Here is a 22,410-nt window from a genome sequence, read left to right as displayed (position 1 = left end):
GCTTAACACAGATATTGTAACTTCCCAGGAGCAGATATGTTAACAAAGTTACATCGATATCAATCCACCGTATCTATCTATCTATCTATCTATTTTGAAGGACCAACAAATCCACTTTCTCAAGTGGCAGTTTTTAAGAGGTCTCAGTATAGATGTTCAAAGGAGCACTTTGAAGTGTTTTTCCCTTTTGGAAATTCTACTTGAAAGATGCAGTGTTGAAATGGTGAATTTAATTGTTCCCATTCCATTACTTTGTGTCAAATCTCACACTTTTGCTCCCTAACCCGTGACCTTACTGTTTTTCTGTGAATGAGAGCAGTCCCTTGGGTTGGATTTCACTTGTCATTTGAAGGCAAAGGGCCAGTTTCTGACCTCATGTATACTGATGTAAAACCTGGATTTCGTCATCAGGGCAGCTGCTGGCATTGTGCTAGAGAAATCAAATTGAAACTGGACTCAGTTATTGACCCTTTTCAACTGGTGTGTATGTGCAATGTAAAATTGCTGAATAAACATGTAGCTGTTACCAGTTTTGTGTTAAAAGCAGAATATATAAATCCCATTTGCTTATAGATACAAAATACCGCCTTTTGTAGAAAGAGGTATGATTTCTTTTTCTCTCTCTCTCCTTCCCTCCCTCCCTCTCCCTCCCCTGGTTTCCTTCCCAGCTTCTTTTCCTGTAAAATTGCTCTGTCTGGAATGCTTATGGGAAATGTGATTTTGTTTTTGTTTGCAGCAGTTCTGTTGTTTTGATTTTGTCTGTGCAGTATGGAAAACAGTACGTCACTTGGAGTGGGTGTTTTGTCTATTGGCCATTTGGCCATTGCACATACATTTCTCATACTTATCACATGATGACAAGGAAACCCAAATGGCATCATTTTTCCAGTTGGATTTGGCTTTTGAGTTTAATAATAGTGAAAGAAAACAAATGTTAATAGATGTAGCAGTTTTATACTGCTCTCTTGCTGACAGATGAGTCTGGGGCTGCCCCCCGCCCCCCAGCTGTGGTTAAAGGAATATTTAGACAAAGGTCAGATGAAAGCATATATCACTCTCCCTAATAAATTGATATGCGTGATGTCACACAGTTTGCATATAGTTGTGAAAAATGGTAACTTAAGTAGCAAAATCCATAAAAGGGCAATAAACAATTTTAATATCGTTAGTCTGATTAGTTTATGGTACCTTTACCTGGGATTTTAGATAGTATGTAGCATAAGCTGCTCTAATAAATGTCCTTTAATTAAGAAATGATTTAAAATAAATTTCTGACTTGAAAACATAATAGAGTATCCCCCAAGCCTTACTTAAAACTGATGACTGCAAAGATTTAAATGTAGGCTGTACTAATTCAGAATAGGATTCCCACAACCCCCCCACCGCACCCCACCCCCCTTCAACCATGTTGGGGGTGCCTGTTTGAATCTATAGAACTCCACTAAGACTAGATAATTTTTATATGTAGTACAGAATGGGAAAGTATTATTAATTTTTCAATTTCTTTCTGTAGATATCTAATAATTGTACCCTTGGACTGCCAACGGCTCCCATTAAAGATTTAAAAAGCAAAAGAAAGGTAGAATCAAAAAGATGGTATTTTGGATTAAATAATGTAAAATAACTGCAGGGCAGTTGCAAAGTGGAAAGCTATTGGCAAAATAAAATCCTCGTGTACATTTTTTGCTTGAAATGCACTTAAATACTGACACAGTTGCATGAGTCTTGTCGCAACCAGGGTAGGAACGGGGGGGGGGGCTCTGTCCAAAGTGATCATAATTTAAAATGTATTTTTGCCCTTCAGATAACAGTTTTCATAATGAGGGTGGAATGTCATAAGTGCAGAATAGTGTGTATACACACTCTCTCTCTCTCTCTCTCTCTCTCTCTCTCTCTCTCTCTCCATAACATAAATATATTATTAATTGCTAGACAATAACTGCCCAGGGTCTCGCTCTTTAATATATGGCACTATTCCCTAAAATAACTGGTAGTGTCTGAGTTTGTGAAAAAGAGCAGTACTGCGGATGCCCCAGAATTCTATATTTTTAAATAACCCTAACTTTTTAAAAACCTTAGCAAAAAGGATGCTGGAGAAACGCCCAACAAAAACATCCAAGGCTGTTAGGAAGCCTCAGCTAGACCCCCTCCTCCCTTTCTCTGTACTGTCTTTATCACTTTGCTCAGTTCCACATAATAACATCTTCATCTGAGATTGCTGTGGCACAGGGGAACTGCATTTGTTGATCAAATTTGGCTGGATAACACTGTGATCTCGTATCCTGAAGTGCGGGGATGTGCTTGGAATATGCAAGCACAAAGCTGGCCTCTTGATTGATTGATTCTGCCTGTCACAGAACAAGATAACTGGATCAGTAAATACCCTGTGCACTTCAACTTCATCTACACAATCAAAAGTGAGGGCATCTTGGGGCTGGAAAATACTGAGGCATGATGGGAATATATGCATTTGACAATGATAGCTAGGCACTTACCAATGGTGGGGGGGGAGAAGGGAAATACATTGTGTGTGTTCATACATGAGCAACAGTGAACATTATTTTAATTCCCAAATATCTGCCAGAGGTCTGATCAGTTCCTGCTTTCCTTTCTATCTCCTTCCCTACCCCCAGCCACTATGAGTGTAGCTCTATTGGGATCAAGTTGTTCAGCTGAATGGATTTATTTTGGTATAAAACTGGAATTAATGACACCGTGACGAAACCGGCTATGGGCTTGTCTTGGGTTTGTGTTCTGTTGATTAAGTTTGTGTGCTGTTGTGGGCTGTTGATTAAGAAAGGTTACAGTATTGATAACTTATATATGAAATATTTTAGTAGACTAATGTTAATAAAATGGTGCTTTTTTGCCTTTAAAGGTGTTTTCTACCAGATGTTACTTTTTTCATATTTTCATAAAATATAAACCTACCAGTTCTCCAATCTGCCACACAGACATTCTGCTGTACCCAAGAGAGATGGGAGTGGAGGTAGTGTAGGCATAAATGGTACATTCAGAAGAGGCTTTTCTCATTTCAGGGTTTTAAAGCCTAATAAAGTATGAACTATCAAATTGTATATTTGTACTGCAAGCATAAGCTGATTTAATCATAATAGTCACCCCAAAAATGGATTCCTGGGAACAGTATCACTAAAAGGAAATTCTAAGAACTCATGTCTTTTTACATCCATTACTCATACCTTTTACAGCCATTAATACTGGTGCCACCAAGTTCAAAGAGAGGAATGTAGCAGCAGGGCTCAGGTTTCTTACTTTCTACTCCACTGAGGTAGCTCCAAGATAGAAGGAATTGCCAACATGATCCTTGCCTTTTTTCAGCACTGCCCTGATAATAGCTGGAAGAAAGTGAATTGCACCTTGTCAGCCCAGCTGTATCAGGTGAACAGGGGAGCCAATAGGAGCCGTGCTGGCTTTACATACTGTAACTGCTGCCTCAGGTGTGGTTCTCCATTCTGAATAAATAATCAGCGACAGTATTTGTTTTATACACTACTCATGCCTTGCCTTGTTTCTATTGTTAGAGAGCTCAGGAGGGGAGATTACTTTATCTGCCCCAACTACAGCAGAAGTGCTCAGGTAAGGGAGCACTGCTAATTAATATTGTCTGGAGACATAGAGTTAAAGTTCCAGATAATGTAGTTTATTTAGGAAATCCATTAAGGAGATAGATTGAGACCGACATGCCTCATTGCTAGGTGCATACAGGAAGAGAGGGAAGGGAGAAGACGGAAGTCTCTCAGGTGAGAGAATGAAACCTGAGACTAATGTTGCTGACCACACAAATGGCACCCACACATGTACAGAGACCATGTGGATGCTGGCACCATGTGGGGTTTATTGGGACACGCACTGCCCCAGCAGGAAGTTGCATGCAGCAGCGGAGAGCACGTAAGGACCTGCTCTCCTTTTTCTTAAGGAGAAAAAGGTCCTCCTGCCCAAAAAGTGCTTGAACCGCAGATCACGAACATCCCTAGCAGCTATGTCTGGCCTTGTGACTGTAGCTATGTACAGAAGTTTCCCAATAGCTCTTCTGTATTTATTTTTGTCTGGGAATGGATCACTGTCCTGATCTTTCTTCAAGAAGTTTGTCTCCATTGGTGTACTGACCTCTTTGGTTTCTGTCAGTTTCAGACATTCTAGGAGATCCTTTATCTTCCGTTTCTGGTTGATAAGTTAACTTCCATCCTCTTCTCTTTCTATTTTAATGCCAAGATAATAGGAAATGCTTCCTTGTTCTTTAACTTCTACTTCTTTGTTCTGGTACTCCACAATCTCATGACTGCCCTTTCATACCAAAAAATCAAATCATCTACATAAGTCAAAATATGTCTTGAGTAAATCTTGAGTAACAGACAAGGGTCAGCTTTTCCTTGCATGGATCCCTCCTTGAGTAACTTCTGGTTCAGCTTCTCATTCCATGCTCTAGCAGCTTGCTTCAAGCCATAGATTCTTTCCTGCAGCTTGTATACAAGCCTCTCATTTTCAGATTCTTCAAATCCTGGTGGCTGCTCCATGTAGATGGCTTCCTCTATTTCTCCATGCAGAAATGCAGTTTTTACATCTAGGTGATCAACATGCATCTCTCTTGCTGCTGCTATGCTGAAAAATTTTCTTACTGAAGTGTGCTTCATGACAAGTGCAAATATTTCATAGTCTTAACCATACTTTGAGAGTATCCTTTGGCTACTAATCTGGCTTTGTAGCACTTGATGTCTCCTTCTGCATTGTATTTGGTTTTGAAGACCCATTTGTATTTTGCATCCTACTGACTTTCTTCCAGGAGGTAGTTCCACAAGTGTCCAAGTTTTATTTTTGTGTAGAGATTCGATCTCTTCTTCTGCAGCTTTTCTCCAACTTTCAGCTTCACGTGTTGGAAGTCTTTCAGTGGTTTCCCATGAGCAGGCTTCCTGGGTTTCTTCCTTTTTGACCATGTAGGAGAGTCTCCTGGGTGGAACCCCTTTGTAGGGTTTTTGTGAGCGTCTCGCTTCTGGCTCAACTTCTGTAACCCCTTCTGGTTCTGATTTTTGTCACTTCACTTGTGATTGGCCTTTGTCTTTAATCAAAGTATACTACTCTTCACTCTTCCAGTAACCACATCAAGGATTCTTTATCCTTTTCCTCCTAGTGTATTGCACAGTGTATTACACAAAGTGCCACATGTATGACTATTTGCCCCATGGGCAGAAGTCATGGGTGTGTGCTTGGTGCAAGGAGCTCCTGGCTCTCGGGGAACAAATTTGTTCCCTTGAGACCAAGGTGGCAGATCTAGAGAAGCTCAGAAAGACAGAGAGGCATGTGGACGAGACCTTCAGGGACATTAGAGGCATCCCACTCCAGGGCTGATAGCTCCTCTGCTGTCAGGTCTCGGGGAAGGAGGACATCAGTCTGAGGAAGAGGGACATGCTCCTTTAGAAGGGACCCCTTCCATGGATGATAAGCCCATATCTTCACGCACAGGGGATACTCCTCCGGTGGGTGGGGGCCTCATATTGGTTGATTCGATCATTAGAAGTATAGAGAGATGGGTTTGTGACCTGTGTTTTGACCGCATGGTGACTTGCCTGACTGGTGCAAAGGTTGTGGACATTAGGTAGTGTCTAGATATACTCTTAGGCAGTGCTGGAGAGGAGACAGCTGTTGTGGGGCATGTCGGCACCAACGATGTGGGGAAATGTAGTCGGGAGGTCCTGGAAGCCAAATTTAGGCTGATAGCTAGTGTATTGAAGTTCAGGACCCCCAAGGTAGCATTCTCAGAAATGTTACCTGTTCCACGTGCAGGTACAGTGAGACAGGCAGAGCCGAGGGGTGAACTGGTGGCACCTGAAGAAAGACCCCCTCCTGATGATCTTAATGAGCAATGGCGATCCCATAGAGAAAGGTGCTCTCTCAGGTAACCTGGACCCAAGCTATTCAGGGCTTTAAAGGTAATAACCAGCACTTCGTACTTTGCCTGGAAACATATCGGCAGCCAGTGCAACTGTTTAAGAATAGGCATAATGTGGTCTCTCCATGATACCCCACAGACCAATCTAGCTGCCACATTTTGGACTAACTGAAGTTTAGACTAACTGAAGTTCATTATTTGAACATATTCCTTAAATTTTTCCTGAATTTGACTTTTCTTTTTTAGCATATAAGTAAAATTGTATTTGGAGTAGTCATCAATGAAAGTTAAGAAATATCTACTTCCTCCTGAGGATTCAACTTTGTGCACAGACATCACTTAATCTCTTTTCTGGTGAAATCCTTTATTGGTCCTCTTGCTTTTCAAATATCATAAACATTGTGAATCATTATCTTTTCAGGGCTAAACTTTCTCGTTAATGCAATCAATTTCATACAAGCCACTTTCCTTAAAAAAAACTCTCATTAACAACGCTTGTCTGTCTCTGATGTAACAGTAATCACCTTTGAATTCTACTAGATAGACTCTGCACGTGCCATATTTGACTGAAATTAAACTGCTTTCAAGTGCAGTGACATGAAGAGCTTCCTCAGTTATCATGGTCATGCTCCTTCCCTTTGGCAGCTTGCATTTGATTTTTGATTTTCCTCTGCCCTCTGCAATGACTTTTCTGCCATCTGCCAGGCTTACTGAGGTTTTATATTTCAAATCTGACTCAGCTCCTTATCTTTAATTAGATTTGCAGTGGCGCCACTATCAATTAAATTCCCATAGTCACATTTGCAATCACTTTCAACATTATTTTCAGCAGATTCAAACATTTTAAGAATTGCTCCAGTTTTCCAGCTCTGTTAGCTCTGTGTGCTTGCTTTGGAGTAATTTGAGCTCTGGGTGATGAGTCATCCCTCTTGGAATTTCTTTCAGTAGGGCTGTGGCCAGGGCCTTTGTTCTGAGAACAAAACACTTTCAAATGGCCTGACATCTTATACAGCCAGTTTTGTTCGGTCTGAAGCGCTGTAACTTGACTGTTTTGGTTGGAGATTTCACTAGAGGCTGCATCTTTCTTATCAGAATCTTGAAGTCTAGAAATCACAAAGTCCAAATCAATCTGTTCTCTTTATTCCAAAACATAATGTATGATTTGGAAATCTCTCTGGCAGACTATTCAAAATAAATCCAGCTATTGCTTGATCTGGTGATTTCACATTTTCTTGTGAACATCTTGTAAGGTCTAGAATTTGATTAATATGCTCCAGTTAAATTCTGTCCTCTCATTCTCGCAGTCAGATCAATTCTAGTATTTGTTGTCTTTCTAGCATTTTAAAATCTCCAAAAATTTCTTAGCTATCTTTAAATGAACAATGATTGAGTCACTCACATGCAAGCAGATTAATCCGTAGACTTTTCTCTTTTTTTGGCATCCCACGCTGCTTGTTCTCCAGCTGCTTCAGGTCCGTTCTCTTGCAAGACGCTTTCCAGTCCCTGGACCATGAGAAAGGACTCCATCCTAAATGACCACGTTTCAAAATGGAATCCATTCAGCCTTGATATCATTACCTGTCACTGTGCTGCAGTCTCCTTGGCAAAAAAAAATCCCTGCTATTTCTTTGGAACTCCTTCCCAATCAAGCTTTCCACTTACTTATTGTGCCTCTTTGCTTTCTTTCTCTGGGTTTTCTGGGCCCATAGCAGGGAGCTCAGGAGGGAAGATTTCTTTATCTGCCCCAGCTACAGCATAAATGCACAGGTAAGGGAGCACTGCTAATTAATTTTGTCTGGAGACATGGTGTTAAAGTTCCAAATAAATGTATTTAGGAATCTATCAAGGAGATAGATTGAGACCTACATGCCTCAAAACTAGCTATATACAAGAAGAGGGGGAAGGAAGAAGACGGAAGTCTCTCAGGTGAGAGAATAAAACCTGAGACTATCATTCTAACAAAGGGGAATCAGAGTAGAGAAAGCATGGTCAGAGGGGGAATGACCTTACTGGCTATCTCTACCCCTAATGCTCCTAGTGGTCAATAGGGTTGCTGGTGTTAAGAGTCAATGCCATCAGAAGCTGCATCTCAAACATCTGTCTCTTACCCCTACTATTGCCTTTGCCTGAAATGGACATCAACTGCCTCTGGCCATTGGATGACCATCTCTGAAACTTGATTCATTTATGCCTTGGACCATGATACTTTCCTCTGGCTCCTTGAATGGATACCTAGTGTTTGTGTGCACCTGAAATCTGAATTCTTGAGAGTCTGGAAATCATTTTAGTGAATAACATACAATTTGGCTGAATTCAAATGTAGCATGAAACCAGAGTTAAATGTGGCAGAGGTTGGAACTCCAGTATGTCCAAATTTGTGAAACTGCAGCTTCACAATCGCGGCTGCTCCAAGGCACTTATCACTCTCTGAGAACCAGCCCCTCCCTTTCTATCTAGTTATGGAGTTGCCCAGCAACAGGGACATTGCTACATTCCACCCCAGACTTTTCAGCCTCTCAAGCAGCACAGTCACACAGTGGAATTCCCTCTTCCCATTCTGTCCCTTGCCTCCCACCCACCACCCCCCCGGCAAGCCGGAGGGCAAGGGCATGGGCACTAAGTGCTTTACTCGCTGAGAAGGAAGCAGCAATGTTGTATGTTCATAAGCACAATCTCTCCAGGTGGCAACATTAGCAGGGCACCACTTCACAGCACCGGGAAGAGGGGAAATGGCTGTGTGTGTGCCCGGGGTTGGGTTTAAAAGGTAGCCCCAACCAGGGATTCTTGAGCAGTTATGTTCTATATTTTTCACATAAATGTTGGGGAAGGGGGACCCAGCCCCTTCCCCTTTGGTGACTGGAGGTCTGTAGGCTTCTTCATGAGAAGGGTGGGTCACCAGGATCAGCACTGTTCTAGTCAAAGGAGCAATTTGACATGTGTGATGACAGCAGTTGCTGACCCGAGGAAGACCCTCAAAAGAGTGCCAGGCCATGGGGACAACCCCTAAAAACTCATTAAAAGAACCATCAGAGGGGAGGGTAGAGAATTTCTGAGCAAAATCTCTAATATTGTGTGATGACAAAACACACTACTCTTTCACGAGAGTGCTAGACCATTGGGACTCTATATCAAGCCAGGTTGCTCTATAGAGGAAAGCTGTGGGGATGGATACCCCAGCGACTGCTCTCCCTATCTTGGCGACTGCCACCAAAAAGATCTCAAAGTGTGCCCCCCCCCAGCCAGCCCATCCACTCATGTGGACCTGTGCACTCTTGCTGGTGCCCCAAACACCAATCCCACTCTCCTGGGGTTGCTGGAAAATGGGGCTCCCCTTTCCCACAATTCCTTGTCCTGGTAAATCTGCATAATGTGCAACACAGAACCGAATCCAGGAATTTTGAATGGGTTTTTTAAAGATCCATCCATGCACCTGATGTTCCCCCCGTACGAGCACGTAGGCAGTGTCTGGCATATGGAGCATCAAAATCTCCTTTGTGTGTGTGCAGGGCTTCACAGGGAAGTGGGGTTGCAGCAATTCTGTTCTATTTTTTACTGTGGAGAATTGGGGGCCCCACACAAGCAGGGCCCCATTTGTTGGGTTAGCTCAACCCGTGAGTGTGCAGTCTGAAGGGAGACCTAGGGTGCTTGTCCCAATGGTCCTCCCCAGTAGACTGGCCCTCTGATGAGAGGGTGAGTCCACCGGCAGCAAGCTGCAAGCAGAGCAGGAGTTTGGTTTGGTCTGCATAGATTGCTTTGAGATGGTAACCCCTCACAATACCATCTTAGTTCAAGGCAGGACAGATCAATCCTTTGCCTTCCATCATATACATATCCCCTCCAAGGAAGTCTTCATGTTCCTTTCAATTTCCCCAAGTAACAGGGAAATAGAGATCCCACTAGACACACACCCCCTCGAAATTGTGTTGTGCTGGAGTGTTTGGGTGCAGGTCTCCTTGGTGGGTCGCGGTGCCCAGGGGCGTAGGCAGCCCGCCAGTGGCCTGTGTGCGGCCATGGCAGGTGCCCCAATAGCCCCGCGCCCTGCGTCTGACGTCAGACGCAGGGGATAGCCACACCCCCACGTCCGACATCAGATGCGGGGGCGTGGTCTGGCTCCTGAACGGAGCCTTAAGGCTCCTTTCGGGAGTTCAGAATCAGAAGCAGCTTAACTGCTGAAGGGGCCGCGTGGCCCATTCGGCAGTTAGATGAAGGCTGGTGCTGCGTTGTGAACGCAGCGCCTGTCTTAGCTCCTGAAGGGGCCGCGCGGTCCCTTCAGGAGCTAGTTAGGCTAGCACTACATTCGCAGCACCAGCCAGGAGCGACTCTTAGCCACTCCTGGCTGGCACTGCGAACGCAGCACCAGCCTTTGTTTAGCTCCCGAAGGGGCCGCGCGGCCCCCGCTCAGGAGCTAAACTACCGCCTCCGCGTCTGATGTCAGACGGGGGGGCATGTCAGGGCCGCTCTTGCAGCTCCTGATTGGCCACCGGCCCGGGTTCTTTTAACCCATTGGCCCAATGGTGGCTCCGCCCCTGGTGGTGCCATAACTGTCAGAAGAAGTGCTGGCATGGCATGGAATCTATTATTGTTTTATTTACAGGGATGTAAAAGCCCTTTCCATGCTGAGGGCATGCCGAGTGCTCTGAAAATGCACGTTTGTGCTCAACATGTCCCCTTCAAGATTGATTGATTGATTGATTTAGTGCATTTATATATGGCCCAATAGAAAAAATCCCTGGGCAGTTCACAAAAGTGGCCAATCATGGCCGCTCCACAGTCTGGCCATGGACCTTTCTGGGTTCAGCTTTGGCAGCTGAGCAGCAGGGAGCGGATCCCCTCTCCTGCAAATGTAGGTTAGAGGGCCATGGTTGGACAAACGTCTATGGTGTGATTTACAGTTTAGAATTGAAACCATGGGTTCGCCAACCTCTGGTTTTGAGCTTTGTCTGAATTCGGCCTTGTCTAGGGATCAGGACTAGTTCAGCATAGGTGGATGAGAAGCTGGAGCAGGAGGAGCAGTCAAAGATGGCTCAGGTTCAAGTTATCGTCAAGCAGAGGGCCAGAAGCAGAAAGCAGAGATAGCTGGGCTAAGGCTGAGTACTACCAAGTGAGATAGTAAGGTTAGAGGCTGGACAAAGAAAGGCAAGACTGGATAAGGCAAGTATGCTTTTCTGCATTTATTAGATTTTTGAACTGGCCTAGAGGTAAGATTTTTATAGAGGCAAGGGGCTCAGTTGATTCCTGCCAGTTTTCAGCCAGTTTGTAGCCCAGCATTGCATGCCAGAAGGCATCCTTGTTCATGTAGGTTTAATCCCTCTGGCTTGATGATAGGTCATGGTGCGGGTTCAACACCTCTCTCCCTCCTGTGCCTTATAATGGGTGAGGTCTTAGAACACACATATAGGACAGTCTGCAAGAGGGTCAGATGCACACTCAGTGCATATGCAGCCCCTGCTTTCTGAGTACTTAGAACCTTCACCTTATGCTGTTCGTATACCCATCCACATGACAAACCTTATTAATCACAGGAGCTCTATAGCTGAGCATCCCACATAGCTGGCTACCTGGGTTGGGGGATCCCCAGAAAAGATAGAACTGTTTTTCTCATGAAGCTACCCATAATAAAACAGTGAACCATGCTATGGAAAACTTCCATGTGGGCATGTCTTTAGCCCTGCCCTAAGCCTTATTGTGATCGATGTAATTGCCCAACAGAAACATCTTTCTAGTGTTCTTTATATGTCAAATGCTGAGTCTTTGTAGAGAGGCAATCTTCCTCTCCTATCTCCTTCTAAAATTCCATTTTCCCAGAAGTTCATCAAAATTTATGTCGGGATGTCATTTTTGAGGGTAGGTTTACTGTTTATTTCTGTCTCCAAGCGCATCTGTGTCTTTCAGAAATGACTGGACTGCTGCATCCAATTGTTGTCCCTATTTCAGGATGGAGATATTATGCATCTGCTGCCTTCGCAGAGGCATTTTAAAGAGGCTCTTTTGGTTTTCTATAAAGATTATAGAAACTTTAAGAAATATATTTGCTTAAATAGTCTGATCATGTAAAAGGTCTGTGGGTATCCTTTATGCAGAAATAGAATTGGATCAAATGAGAGTTTCACAGTACATCCAGCAGCTGCTGAAAATATAAGTATATGGTTTCAGTATGCATCAAAGAAGTTTATAGAGTTTATTTCACAGATGTGCAAATGCCATTACTAATAAATCCAATAATTCATCAGTTTGTCACGTCACCTCCCCCAAACTTCACAGTGACCAGTCATTTATGTATTATAGGATGATGAGACTCACCTGATATATCTGTGTACCTGATATAAAATATGGCTAGTTTTAGAATTGCCCCTTAGCCCTTGCCATTTTTGTCTGTTTTAAGAGCTATCCACAGTAAAACAAAAAAACCACATGCCTGTGTGAAATGCATGCACTGAAATAATCCCAATTTTTAAATAAAAATTAAATATTACTCCTGAAGGAACTGGTTTTCCTCTTCTATTTATTATTTTTATAGTATCTTTCAGTGTAATCAAGGTAGTTTTATGAAGATAGGTTGAGAGTTAATGACTTGCATGGGGGGCATTCAGTGAGCTTCATGGCTAAATAGTAAATGAAAATGGGATTCCTTGTGCCAAGCCCATCACTCTATCTGCTGCGCGATAGTTCCTTGACAAAATTCTGATGAAAGTGATTATTTGGATGATTCCCAGTGGTAGGGAGTTTTGGTCCTACCACTGGGAATTATCTCACCCTGGGGAAGGACTGCAAGACTTAGCCATTAATTTATGTACTTTTTTGTTAGATTGAACACTGTCTTTGGCAGAGTTGTTTTATTCCTGAGGAAAGCAGTCCAGAAGTTAAGAGAGACACTGAGAGACTTTGTTTGTTTAGTTTTATTTGTGTTAACATAATTGGCTTTTGGCAGTGCAGTGCTGCGCTGTAGGTAGGCCTTTGGTTTTTGTGAAATAGCATTCAGTAGAAACCTTGTAAAAGCATGGAAAACATTTTTTTTTATTAAAATGCATTGAGGAAGGAAGGTGTCTCTTTAGCAACTAAGAAGCCAGTTCCATAGTCTTTGTTACATTCCCACAGACCTGTGTATGCTGTGGCATTAACCTTTGCTGAAGAATGACCATTTTGTGGGCTATTTGGAGCGTGGGATTTTCCAAAGGGAGGAGCAACTCTAATTTAACTTTCATAGGATTTTAGGGCCTAATGCTGCAATCCTAACACATATACTTCTGAGTGGATATGCATAGGATTAGGATTGTCCTATAGTTCTCTTTGGCCTGTAAAATCTATTCTAGAACAATGGCTTGACAATAGCACCCATAGAACATACCTTCCAGGCTAGTCCTGAAGTCACGGGACATAGCCTGAAGGCAATGGCTGACATACCATGCTGCACAACACTGGCATTAGGGTCCCCTTGGGGCTACTATGCATGTGAAATAAAACCCCAGGAGGTGTTGCAGAGGTGGGAGGTTGATCAGTGACCCAAAGCAGCATGCGAGAACTTGCATCATGCATGCTACTTCCATTATTCCCAATGCATGTAGTGCTGCAGAAGTGGCTGCACTCTGTTTTAGGTTATTGTATAATTTCTCACCTTCACAACACCCCTGGGGCTGTCTTTCATGTGTGAAGCAGCCCTGGCAGGTCCCTAACGCCAGTAGGCCATTGACTTCAGAAAATCCTGTGTAAATATCATCTACTGTATGTCAATAGTATTGGTTGGTCAACTCTGATGGAAAGTCCTATACAAAATAATGTTTTTATTATTATTATTATTATTATTATTATTATTACATTTGAGCTGTACAACCTATTTCTCATTTGTATATCATTAACAACTCAATAGAATAGTGTTGGCTGAGAGAGAGTAGTGGGCTCAAGGCCTGCCTGTTAGACTCCGTCACTCAGTATGGCTTTGAAGCCATTTTCTGCAAATGGAACATTATATAGCCCTGGCGTGGGTTGGCCCTTTCATGAATTGGCCCTGCTGTCATATAATCTGCTGACTGAGGTGACCGCCACACCTTGCCTCATGAAAGGGCCAGGTTATAGAATGTTGTGTATGGAGACATGACTTCACATCCAGACTGAGTGGTGAAGCTTAATAGGCCTTGAGCCCGTTACTCCCTCTTAGCCTATGCTGTTCTATAGGGTTGTCATATAGTGTTAAGACCTTATTCTTGACTGTAATAAACTTTGAACTGAAGACCTTATTCTATAGCAATAGCACTTACATTTATATACCACTCTATAGCTGGAAGCTCTCTAAGCGGTTTACAATGATTTGCATATTGCCCCCCAACATTCTGGGTACTCATTTTACCGACCTCAGAAGGATGGAAGGCTGAGTCAACCTTGAGCCCCTGGTCAGGATCGAACTTGCAACCTTCTGGTTACAGGGCGGCAGTTTTACCACTGCGCCACCAGGAGCTCCTTGCAAAGCTTCCAAAAAGCAAGAGGAGAGGAGAGACTGCTGGCCATCTTCCTTGCTCCCCATGCCACTTTCAAGGCTTTGAAGGATTGGTTTTGAAATGAGTCTGGCCCCCATCAGAGTCATGGGGAAAGGCAGCATTTGGCACCTCCCTTCAGGTGCCTCAATACTTTGGGCTACCCCCCTGATCCCTGGTTATTAACTAGTGTTGCTGATGGGCCTCTTTGAGAACAAAGTGGAGTCCACCCCTTTCAGCAAGAAATGGAAGGGACCTTAAAGGTCTTCTAGTCCATCCCCCTGCTCTTTGCAGGAAACTGCTACAGCATTTCTACAGCATTTCTGTAGCAGAGAAACATCTTCTGTAGGAGAGCCAGCATAGCATAGTGGTTATAGTAGTTAGAGTGTTGGACTAGGACTGGGAAGACATGATTCGAATCTCCATTCAGCCATGAAACTCACTGGGTGACTCTGGGCCAGTCGTGTATATCTCAGCCTAATCTACCTCACAGGGTTGTTGTGAGGATTAACCTCTGAGCTCCTCGGAGGAAAAGCGGGATATAAATGTAAACATAAAAATAATAAATAAATAAATTTCTAATAATAGACCACCCCTCCTTCATTTGAAAACCTTCAGTGAAGGAGAGCCCACCAATGCACAAGGTAGACTGTCCCACTAACAACTCTTAGTTAGGAAATTATTTCTAATGTCTAGGCTAAATTTGCTTCCTTGTAATTTCAGTACAATAAACCGTTTGCTCTGGATTGGTTTTTTTGCTAGGGCAGGGATACTCCAAAGTGAGGGGTTTGAGAAGTATATGTAACTCAAAAGGGACACACACAGACACACACACACACACACACACACACACACACACACACACACTTCTCACATGTGACAAAGAATCTCTTAAACTGTTCAGACCTTTGACCCCTGAACACACAAAGCTGAGCATCGCTTTTCACTACCTAGCACAGTGATATAGTGAAAATGAGGAACGAATGCTTTACTTGTTGAGTTTCTGCCTCAGAAAAAGGTTTCTGCCAAAATATAAAGCTTCTTCAGCACAAGCATAGCAACTGCTCAAGATATTGCTGAGCAATTCATTTGCTTTGTGAACAGCCACTTAAAAGCATAAAGGTTTTAGCCTGGGGGGAAATGTGAGGAAAAGCGTCTGGCCGGGGGAGTCTCTTGCAGTAACTACTTGAGGGGCAGGAGCACACTGACTGCTAGGCCATGTACCCTCTCCTTTTGTCTCTCCCTCCCACTGCCATGGAATGGATGTTGGTGGACGACACTATCTCAAAGCCCCGACGACTGTGGCATGGTGTTCTGGGCTGCCAAGATGCTTGAGTGAGCAGAAATGCTAACCTTTCCTTTTACTGGGCTGCCATAGTGTGTGGCCTGGATTATCATCTTCTAGCATTGCTCTGCTGGAATGCGGGCAGCTTGGCCAGTAAGTCCCAGGAGGAGGAGCTGCACCTGCTGAGAGCTGCCTGTAGGATGCTGCACTGCACTACTGTGCCTTGCTCTGCAAACCTTCACTGGCTCAGCTCCCAACTCACAAGGTGCTGGGGTCGCTGAAGCCCTGTGTGGGGGATGGGAGCTGGAGGAAGAGGAGGCGTGGAAGTAGGCAGCCCTGATAAAGACAAGGAAGTAGATGCCTGGATGGCTACTGAGAGGCTGCTGCCCACCTGGGAGAAGAAAGGTGTGAGGGAACAAACATGAACAACTGTTATCCTCCTCGCCAGTAGGGAAGGGGCACTCACCAGGGGCGAGGAAGTAAGTGGGTTTATTGAAGCCTGCCGACCACCACCACCCCTGCATTTATTCCTGAATAATGCAGATGATAGGGCAGTTATCATGTCCATCTATATAAACATGGTATTGTAGTCTTTCTAAGATTTCTAAGGTTCTGCAAGTTCATGACTTTTAGTTATAATTCTTCACCCCTCCACCATAGGGCTTGTTTTTCTTGGCCAAAACTTCCCAACGAGAGTGACATATTAATGTATAATGCTAGCATTTAGTTTTGTATTTTACACATGTGAATGATGACCTAAACAGAATTAATTTATTTCCCTCCTTTTCCTCTGTAGCTCTTTGAAATGTGAGGTTACATATTACAGACAAGTCTCAACATATCCACCCTGTCCTTGACCACCAGAATTAATAACTAGCCACATTCCTTGATGATTCTATAGGGATTGGAAGCTAGGCAGCAGAGTTTGCTATGCAAGCGAGTTAATAAAAAATTTCATTGCTGGAGCAAAGCTTATATACAGTAGTCTGTTTGTCCTGTATTTCAACCACCTGAGTCAGAGCCAAAAAAGCAATTGTCTACTCCATATTTCAAACAGATGCTAAGGGGTAGAAAAGGTGTCTAGAATTCCCAGCAATAAAAAGGCTGGCTCTTTAAGTTCCCTTGAAGGAAGTGAACCCATAAAAATGTTGCTGCTGACTTGTTTGTCCAGTCCTTTGAAGTATTTAACATTCATTTAGCCTGCAAATCATTACCAGCTCAATTTTTCATTGAATTATCGAAGTCTGTTAAACATATAACCTTGGAGTGCACAAAAATTGATTTCTTTAGCAGATATATTAATTTAACAGTTATCCATTTAAAAGGGCATTATTGAAGCTTGCCATACTTATATGCAGAGTAGGCACAGTAGGTACATGTTCTAGAGGTGAGCATCATTTAAATATGCTCATTATTTTGCTTGCCATATATATTATTATTTTGCTTGCCATATATATTATTATTTTGCTTGCCATATATATTATTATTTTGCTTGCCAGATATATTAATTTAACAGTTATCCATTTAAAAGGGCATTATTGAAGCTTGCCATACTTATATGCAGAGTAGGCACAGTAGGTACATGTTCTAGAGGTGAGCATCATTTAAATATGCTCATTATTTTTATTACCATTAACTTGAAATCACTGGGAAGTGAATATTAAGTGGAGCTTCTTTTAGCTACTCTCTCCTCCCCCCATGTTTTTTCAATGTACTCCCCAATCATAGACCAAACCTGGCCATCAGCAAAACCCTATTGGTACCAGTTGCAAGAATGGTTTTCCTAGGTTTGCATCAAACTACTGTACATTAGCAGACTCAAGATCAGCTTCTATGGTCAGTTTCTGCAATACTCCTTGTGAGAGCAGACATTGGTAACGTATTGGGCTTATGATTTCCTGACCTGCGTCCCATTGATGCTAATGATCTATTTCAAATCACACTTTCCCCATATTTAAAGTGATGGTGAACCAATGCCTTCTCTCCTGTGTCTATTTCTCCAGAGGGGTCCCTGAGTGACAGAGCTTAACAGCAGAAAATGCTATCAGCCGTGAGTGAAATAAGAATATTAGAAATCACTATTAGGCTTAACTTAGGAAAAAAATAATAACATGGGGGGAGGGGGTGTCAATTGAAAACCAGCAGGGTGGCAAACCTATTGTACTGTAGTGGGTATGTAGCAGCCTCCAGGCCTTTATGGTGATTGGTGATACACTAGAGATATTGTTAAATTGCCTTTTTTATTGGTTCTTGAGTCTCCTGTATTAAAATACAATTCTTTGGAAGAAGTGAAGAGAATCCTTATATTCTTTTCAGAGATAAATCTGAACTCACCCCCCCTTCCCCTCTGAAAATATGAAATTTATGGAAGGGCTCTATTATTTGTGTCCAGTGAATGATCTTCTTTATGGTTTAACTCTGGAATTTTGTGTCTGTGATAAAGAGTTAGTCTGTTATGAAGCAGGATCCTAACTAGGTGGGTGAGTTAGTGGGTGTTTCTTCCTTCTTTATTTAATCTCATATCCTTACTAGAGAACACTTTTGTGGAGAGTGTTTTCTGTGTGAGCATATATAGAGGAAATATGTAAGAAATTAGAAAGGTTCTAAAACTACTTGAAGTAGTCGATTCAAACTGTAAAAAATGTTTTATGATTTGGAGATTTAAAAAGTTGAGTATATGTGATTCCCCCCCCACACACACAGTGATTAATACTCTATATAGAAAAATAAGTTGTTCTGGTAAGAACTAATCTGCCTACTATCACAAATTATGTCATTGAGCCATCACTATGTGCCCCTACACTTGTAATAAATTTGGTTCAGATTGATTCGGTGGTTCACAAGTTAACCCACTTGCACTTCAGATGTTCACACGTCTGCCAACTTGAATTTGGGTGAATGACATCATCACAAACTATGCTATTGATGTGTCCCTATGTGTCACTCACTACAACTATACCAAATTTGGTTCAAATCAGTTAGAAGGTCCACACATTAGCCCACTTAACACCTCAAATGTTCACATATTTGCCATCTTGAAGCAGGATGGAAGACATCATCACAAACTGTTCCATTGAGGTGTCCCTATGTGTCCCTACAACTGTACCCATTTGATTCATCTTGGTCCAGGCATACACATGCACACATACACAGAGAAACACACAGAATGCCAGGTTAACAGAGTATAAATAGGGAGATTTTCTAAATACAGTCATCCCTCACCAACTACAAGAGTTCTGTTCCTGGAAACTTTTGTGGTTGGTGGATTCGCAGTTGGAGAGCCATTGGTTTTAGTGGCAAACAGGGATTAGGGGAATCACGGTAGCAAAGCATCTGCAAACAAAGCAAAAAATTGAAAGAACCGCCCCCGATCCCCATCCTGGACCCCACAAATCTCCCCCCAACAGCCCCCTGAACCCTGGAAATGACCCCCTGAGCCCTGAAATTACAAAAAGAAAACCCAAACCAAAATCCACCCTGAAATTTAAAATAAATCACCAAACCACACATACTTAGGTTGCAGTTGGTAAGGGCAGCCACAATTTCCCAGTCATGGATATTCAAATCTGCAATTGTGAAAACCGCAATAGGCGAGGCACGACTGTAATTCAATATAACCAAGATAATACTTTTTAAAAAAAATTGAGTTGGTATCCCACCCTTCCACCAGGGAGCTCTGGTCAACATACAAAGTTTCTCGCCCACATTTCATTTTCTTACATCAGTCTTATGAGGTAATTTAGGCTGAGAGATGGTGATTGGCCCTAGGTCACACAGTGAAATCATCATGGCTGAGCAAGGATTTGAACCCAGGTTTCCCAGTCCTTTTCTGGAACACTACAATTTAGCCCCTTCTTTGCATCTTTCTCCACATTTATTATATAACAATAGATCCAGTGTTTCTAATATGGTATGTACCATATGGTATTGTAGTCTATCATTGAGCTCAATTTGAGAGTACGAGTTGCTGTTTTTACATCCTCACTCTCACCAGATTTTTATTCACTAGATATATCTTCCAATACATAGTCTTTGTTCCATCAGCTGTTTCTTCTTAATATCTCTTTCAGCATTTGTTTTCATTTAGTTATTCCATTTATATAATGCTTTCCCCTAGGGCAATATATATGGGCGTCTGAGACAGCCACCCATCCACACACTGACCAAACCCAGTCCTACTTAGCTTCAGCAAGGCTGATGCATGATGTATTTTCAGACTTTTTTCTGGACATCTAAATAAAATTGAGATCAGCCTCCACTGTATCAATAGCACATCCACAGAAGAACTACTTTCTAAGTTGTATCTTCTTACTTTTGATTATCATATTTTCAAAAATTGAAGCAAGGAGCTACCTGGTGAAGCATTGTGCAGTACTTGACAACATGTTACATATAAATAAATAAATAAATATCTGCAACAAAAAGAGAAGCCAGTCCAATAAAGTATATTGTTTGTTTGTTTGTTTATTATTACATTATTATACCACTCTATCCAAAGGCACTGGATGGTGCACAACAACAAAACAAAAAACTAACAAACAATCATATAAAACAATCAATTTAAAGACAATTTTTAAAACAGTTTAAAAACAGTTTAAAACCTGCTGAAATAAGAGCCTCTCCATCAGTGTTCCCTCTAACAGGGATTCCCAGATGTTGTTGACTATAACTCCCATGATCCTCAGCCAAAGGCCATTGCAACTAGGGATGCTGGGAGTTGTAGTGAACAACATCTGGGAATCCCTGTTAGAGGGAACACTGGTCCCCATCTCTTATAACTTTTTAAAAGGCAATCAAGACATATTTGTTCACCCAAGCTTTTAATTAGATACTGTTTCAATAGTTTGGTGATTTTTAATAGTTTTAATATTTTAAATTTTAAATTGTAAATGTTTTAACGTTTTTATTTGTTGTTTGCATTGTTTTATTGTAAACCACCCAGAGACTTGCATTTTGGACGGTATACAAGTATTTTAAATAATAAATAAAATAAAAATTTAAAAACAGTTAAAAAACATTCAAGTACAATTTAAAATCCTTGGAAGGCCAGACAGAAAAAAAAAAAAGCGTTAAGGGTTCTCTTGAAGGCCAACAAAGATCCCAAACCACAAATTTCTGCCAGGAGTGCATTCCACAGGCCAGGAGCAGCTACAGAGAAGGCTTGGTTCCGAGTCGCCACCAGACATGCCCGTGGTAACTGGAGATGGAGCTTTCTAGCTGACCTTAATATGCGGTGGGGATCATATAGAAGAAGACTCTCTCGGAGGTCACCCAGACCTAAGCTGTTCAGGGCTTTAAAGGTAATAACCAGCACTTTTTATTCGCCTGGAAACGTCTCAGCAGCCAGTGCAACTGTTTTAAGAAGAGGCATAATATGGTCTCTCCAGGTTACACAGAGACCAATCTGGTGGCCGCATTTTGGACTAATTAAATTTTATGAACTATGTACAAAGGCAGCCCCACATAGAGTGCATTGCAATACTCAAGCCTGGAGGTTACCAGCTGATGTACCACTGTTTTGAGATCACTCTTTTCAAGGAATGGACAGAGCTGCCGAATGAGCTGAAGCTGATGGAAAGCACTCCTGGCCATAGCTTCTACCTGGCCATAGTTCATAGCTCCTGGCCATAGCTTCACAAAATGTTCCAATCTAATACTGCAAAATGGATTGCTGGACACCCCCATAATAGACTTTGCCGAAACAGTGGAGTCCAAGATGGCCCAAATACATGAGATTTTATCCGCAAAGAACCCATTAAAAGCATTGCAGCAGAAACAGAAGGAACATGAATTAATAAACTCCCTAACAGCCTGGGATAACTGCTGAGCGTGAACCTACAGACCAGAATTGGGGTCTTCTTGCTGCATGTACCGCTAAGGATGTGCATACAGGTTCATTTCTGAACCTGTTCAACATTGAAATGATTCAATTCGATTTTACTATATCGGTCCAAAACCTTCCCTCAATACCAAACCCAACCCTCTGTCCGATTTGGGGGGGTTCTGTTAAAATATATATATTTTAAATTATTAACCTCATCCGGAGAGCTTCTCTGAGGCCACGAGGGGAAGGAGTCCTCTGGAGGTTTCCCTTCCCACACCAGCCACTGTTAATTCCCCAATTACCCAGTTCAGGCGGTCTTTGGTCCATTCCGGGCCTTACCCCCGAGGTGGTGACCATTTTTGATGCCACCGTACACCTCCAGAGACATCCCCGTGGCCTCAGAGTAAATATATATATTGCATCGCAACACACACACCCCAGACCAAATCAAACCAGTGCGGGGAGGGTTCGGGGGTGGCAAAACCAAACATGCCCGTTCCAGTTCGAATCCCATCTGGACTCGAACTGAACCAGGCAACCCGGTTTTGTGCACACCCTTACACACCTCTGCTGCATAAACCTTCAAATGGGTCCTATGCTGTCAGATTGGCTCAAATCTGACAGATTTGAGCCAAGTTCTTCTCCATTTTTGGTCCAGACACCATTTTATTAAACTATTTAATGCAATGTATTCTCTGGGTCCAAGATGGCAGCAACTATCTAATCTACAGTTCTAGGATCAAAGGACCACAGTTTGATCAAAGGTCAGAGGTAGAAGCCAAGGAATCAGAGTTCACATGCACGCCAAAGGCTATCCTTGAAGCTGATCACAGTGCTGGTGAGAGTTTGCCTGTGATATGTACATATGATTGCCTGGCTGTAAGTCGGAGGGGTGAACTGTCAGTCTTGTGGTTTTCTTATAATATGAAAA

At 42.6% G+C, this 22,410-nt stretch overlaps 1 protein-coding gene and 1 long non-coding RNA gene across 21 annotated transcripts in view; one reads left to right on the top strand and one right to left on the bottom strand.

The window, feature by feature from the left end:
- FOXP1 (forkhead box P1) overlaps positions 1-22,410 on the top strand; it is an 823,426-nt gene that overhangs the window by 562,804 nt on the left and 238,212 nt on the right. The window lies entirely within an intron of this gene.
- Positions 670-8,337, bottom strand: LOC128342741 (uncharacterized). Of its 2 annotated transcripts, none has more exons than XR_008315144.1 (3): positions 8,206-8,337; positions 3,201-3,356; positions 670-2,348 (listed from the first exon to the last, which is right to left on the bottom strand). It is a non-coding gene; the product is annotated as an uncharacterized LOC128342741 (long non-coding RNA). The 2 variants fall into 2 exon arrangements; XR_008315143.1 differs by having other exon boundaries at positions 8,014-8,314.

Source organism: Hemicordylus capensis, chromosome 2, assembly GCF_027244095.1.
Source record: "Hemicordylus capensis ecotype Gifberg chromosome 2, rHemCap1.1.pri, whole genome shotgun sequence".
NCBI classification, from domain to species: Eukaryota; Metazoa; Chordata; class Lepidosauria; order Squamata; family Cordylidae; genus Hemicordylus; species Hemicordylus capensis.
Note: the sequence above shows the minus strand (reverse complement) of the source record. Positions and strands in the feature narration are given on the sequence as shown.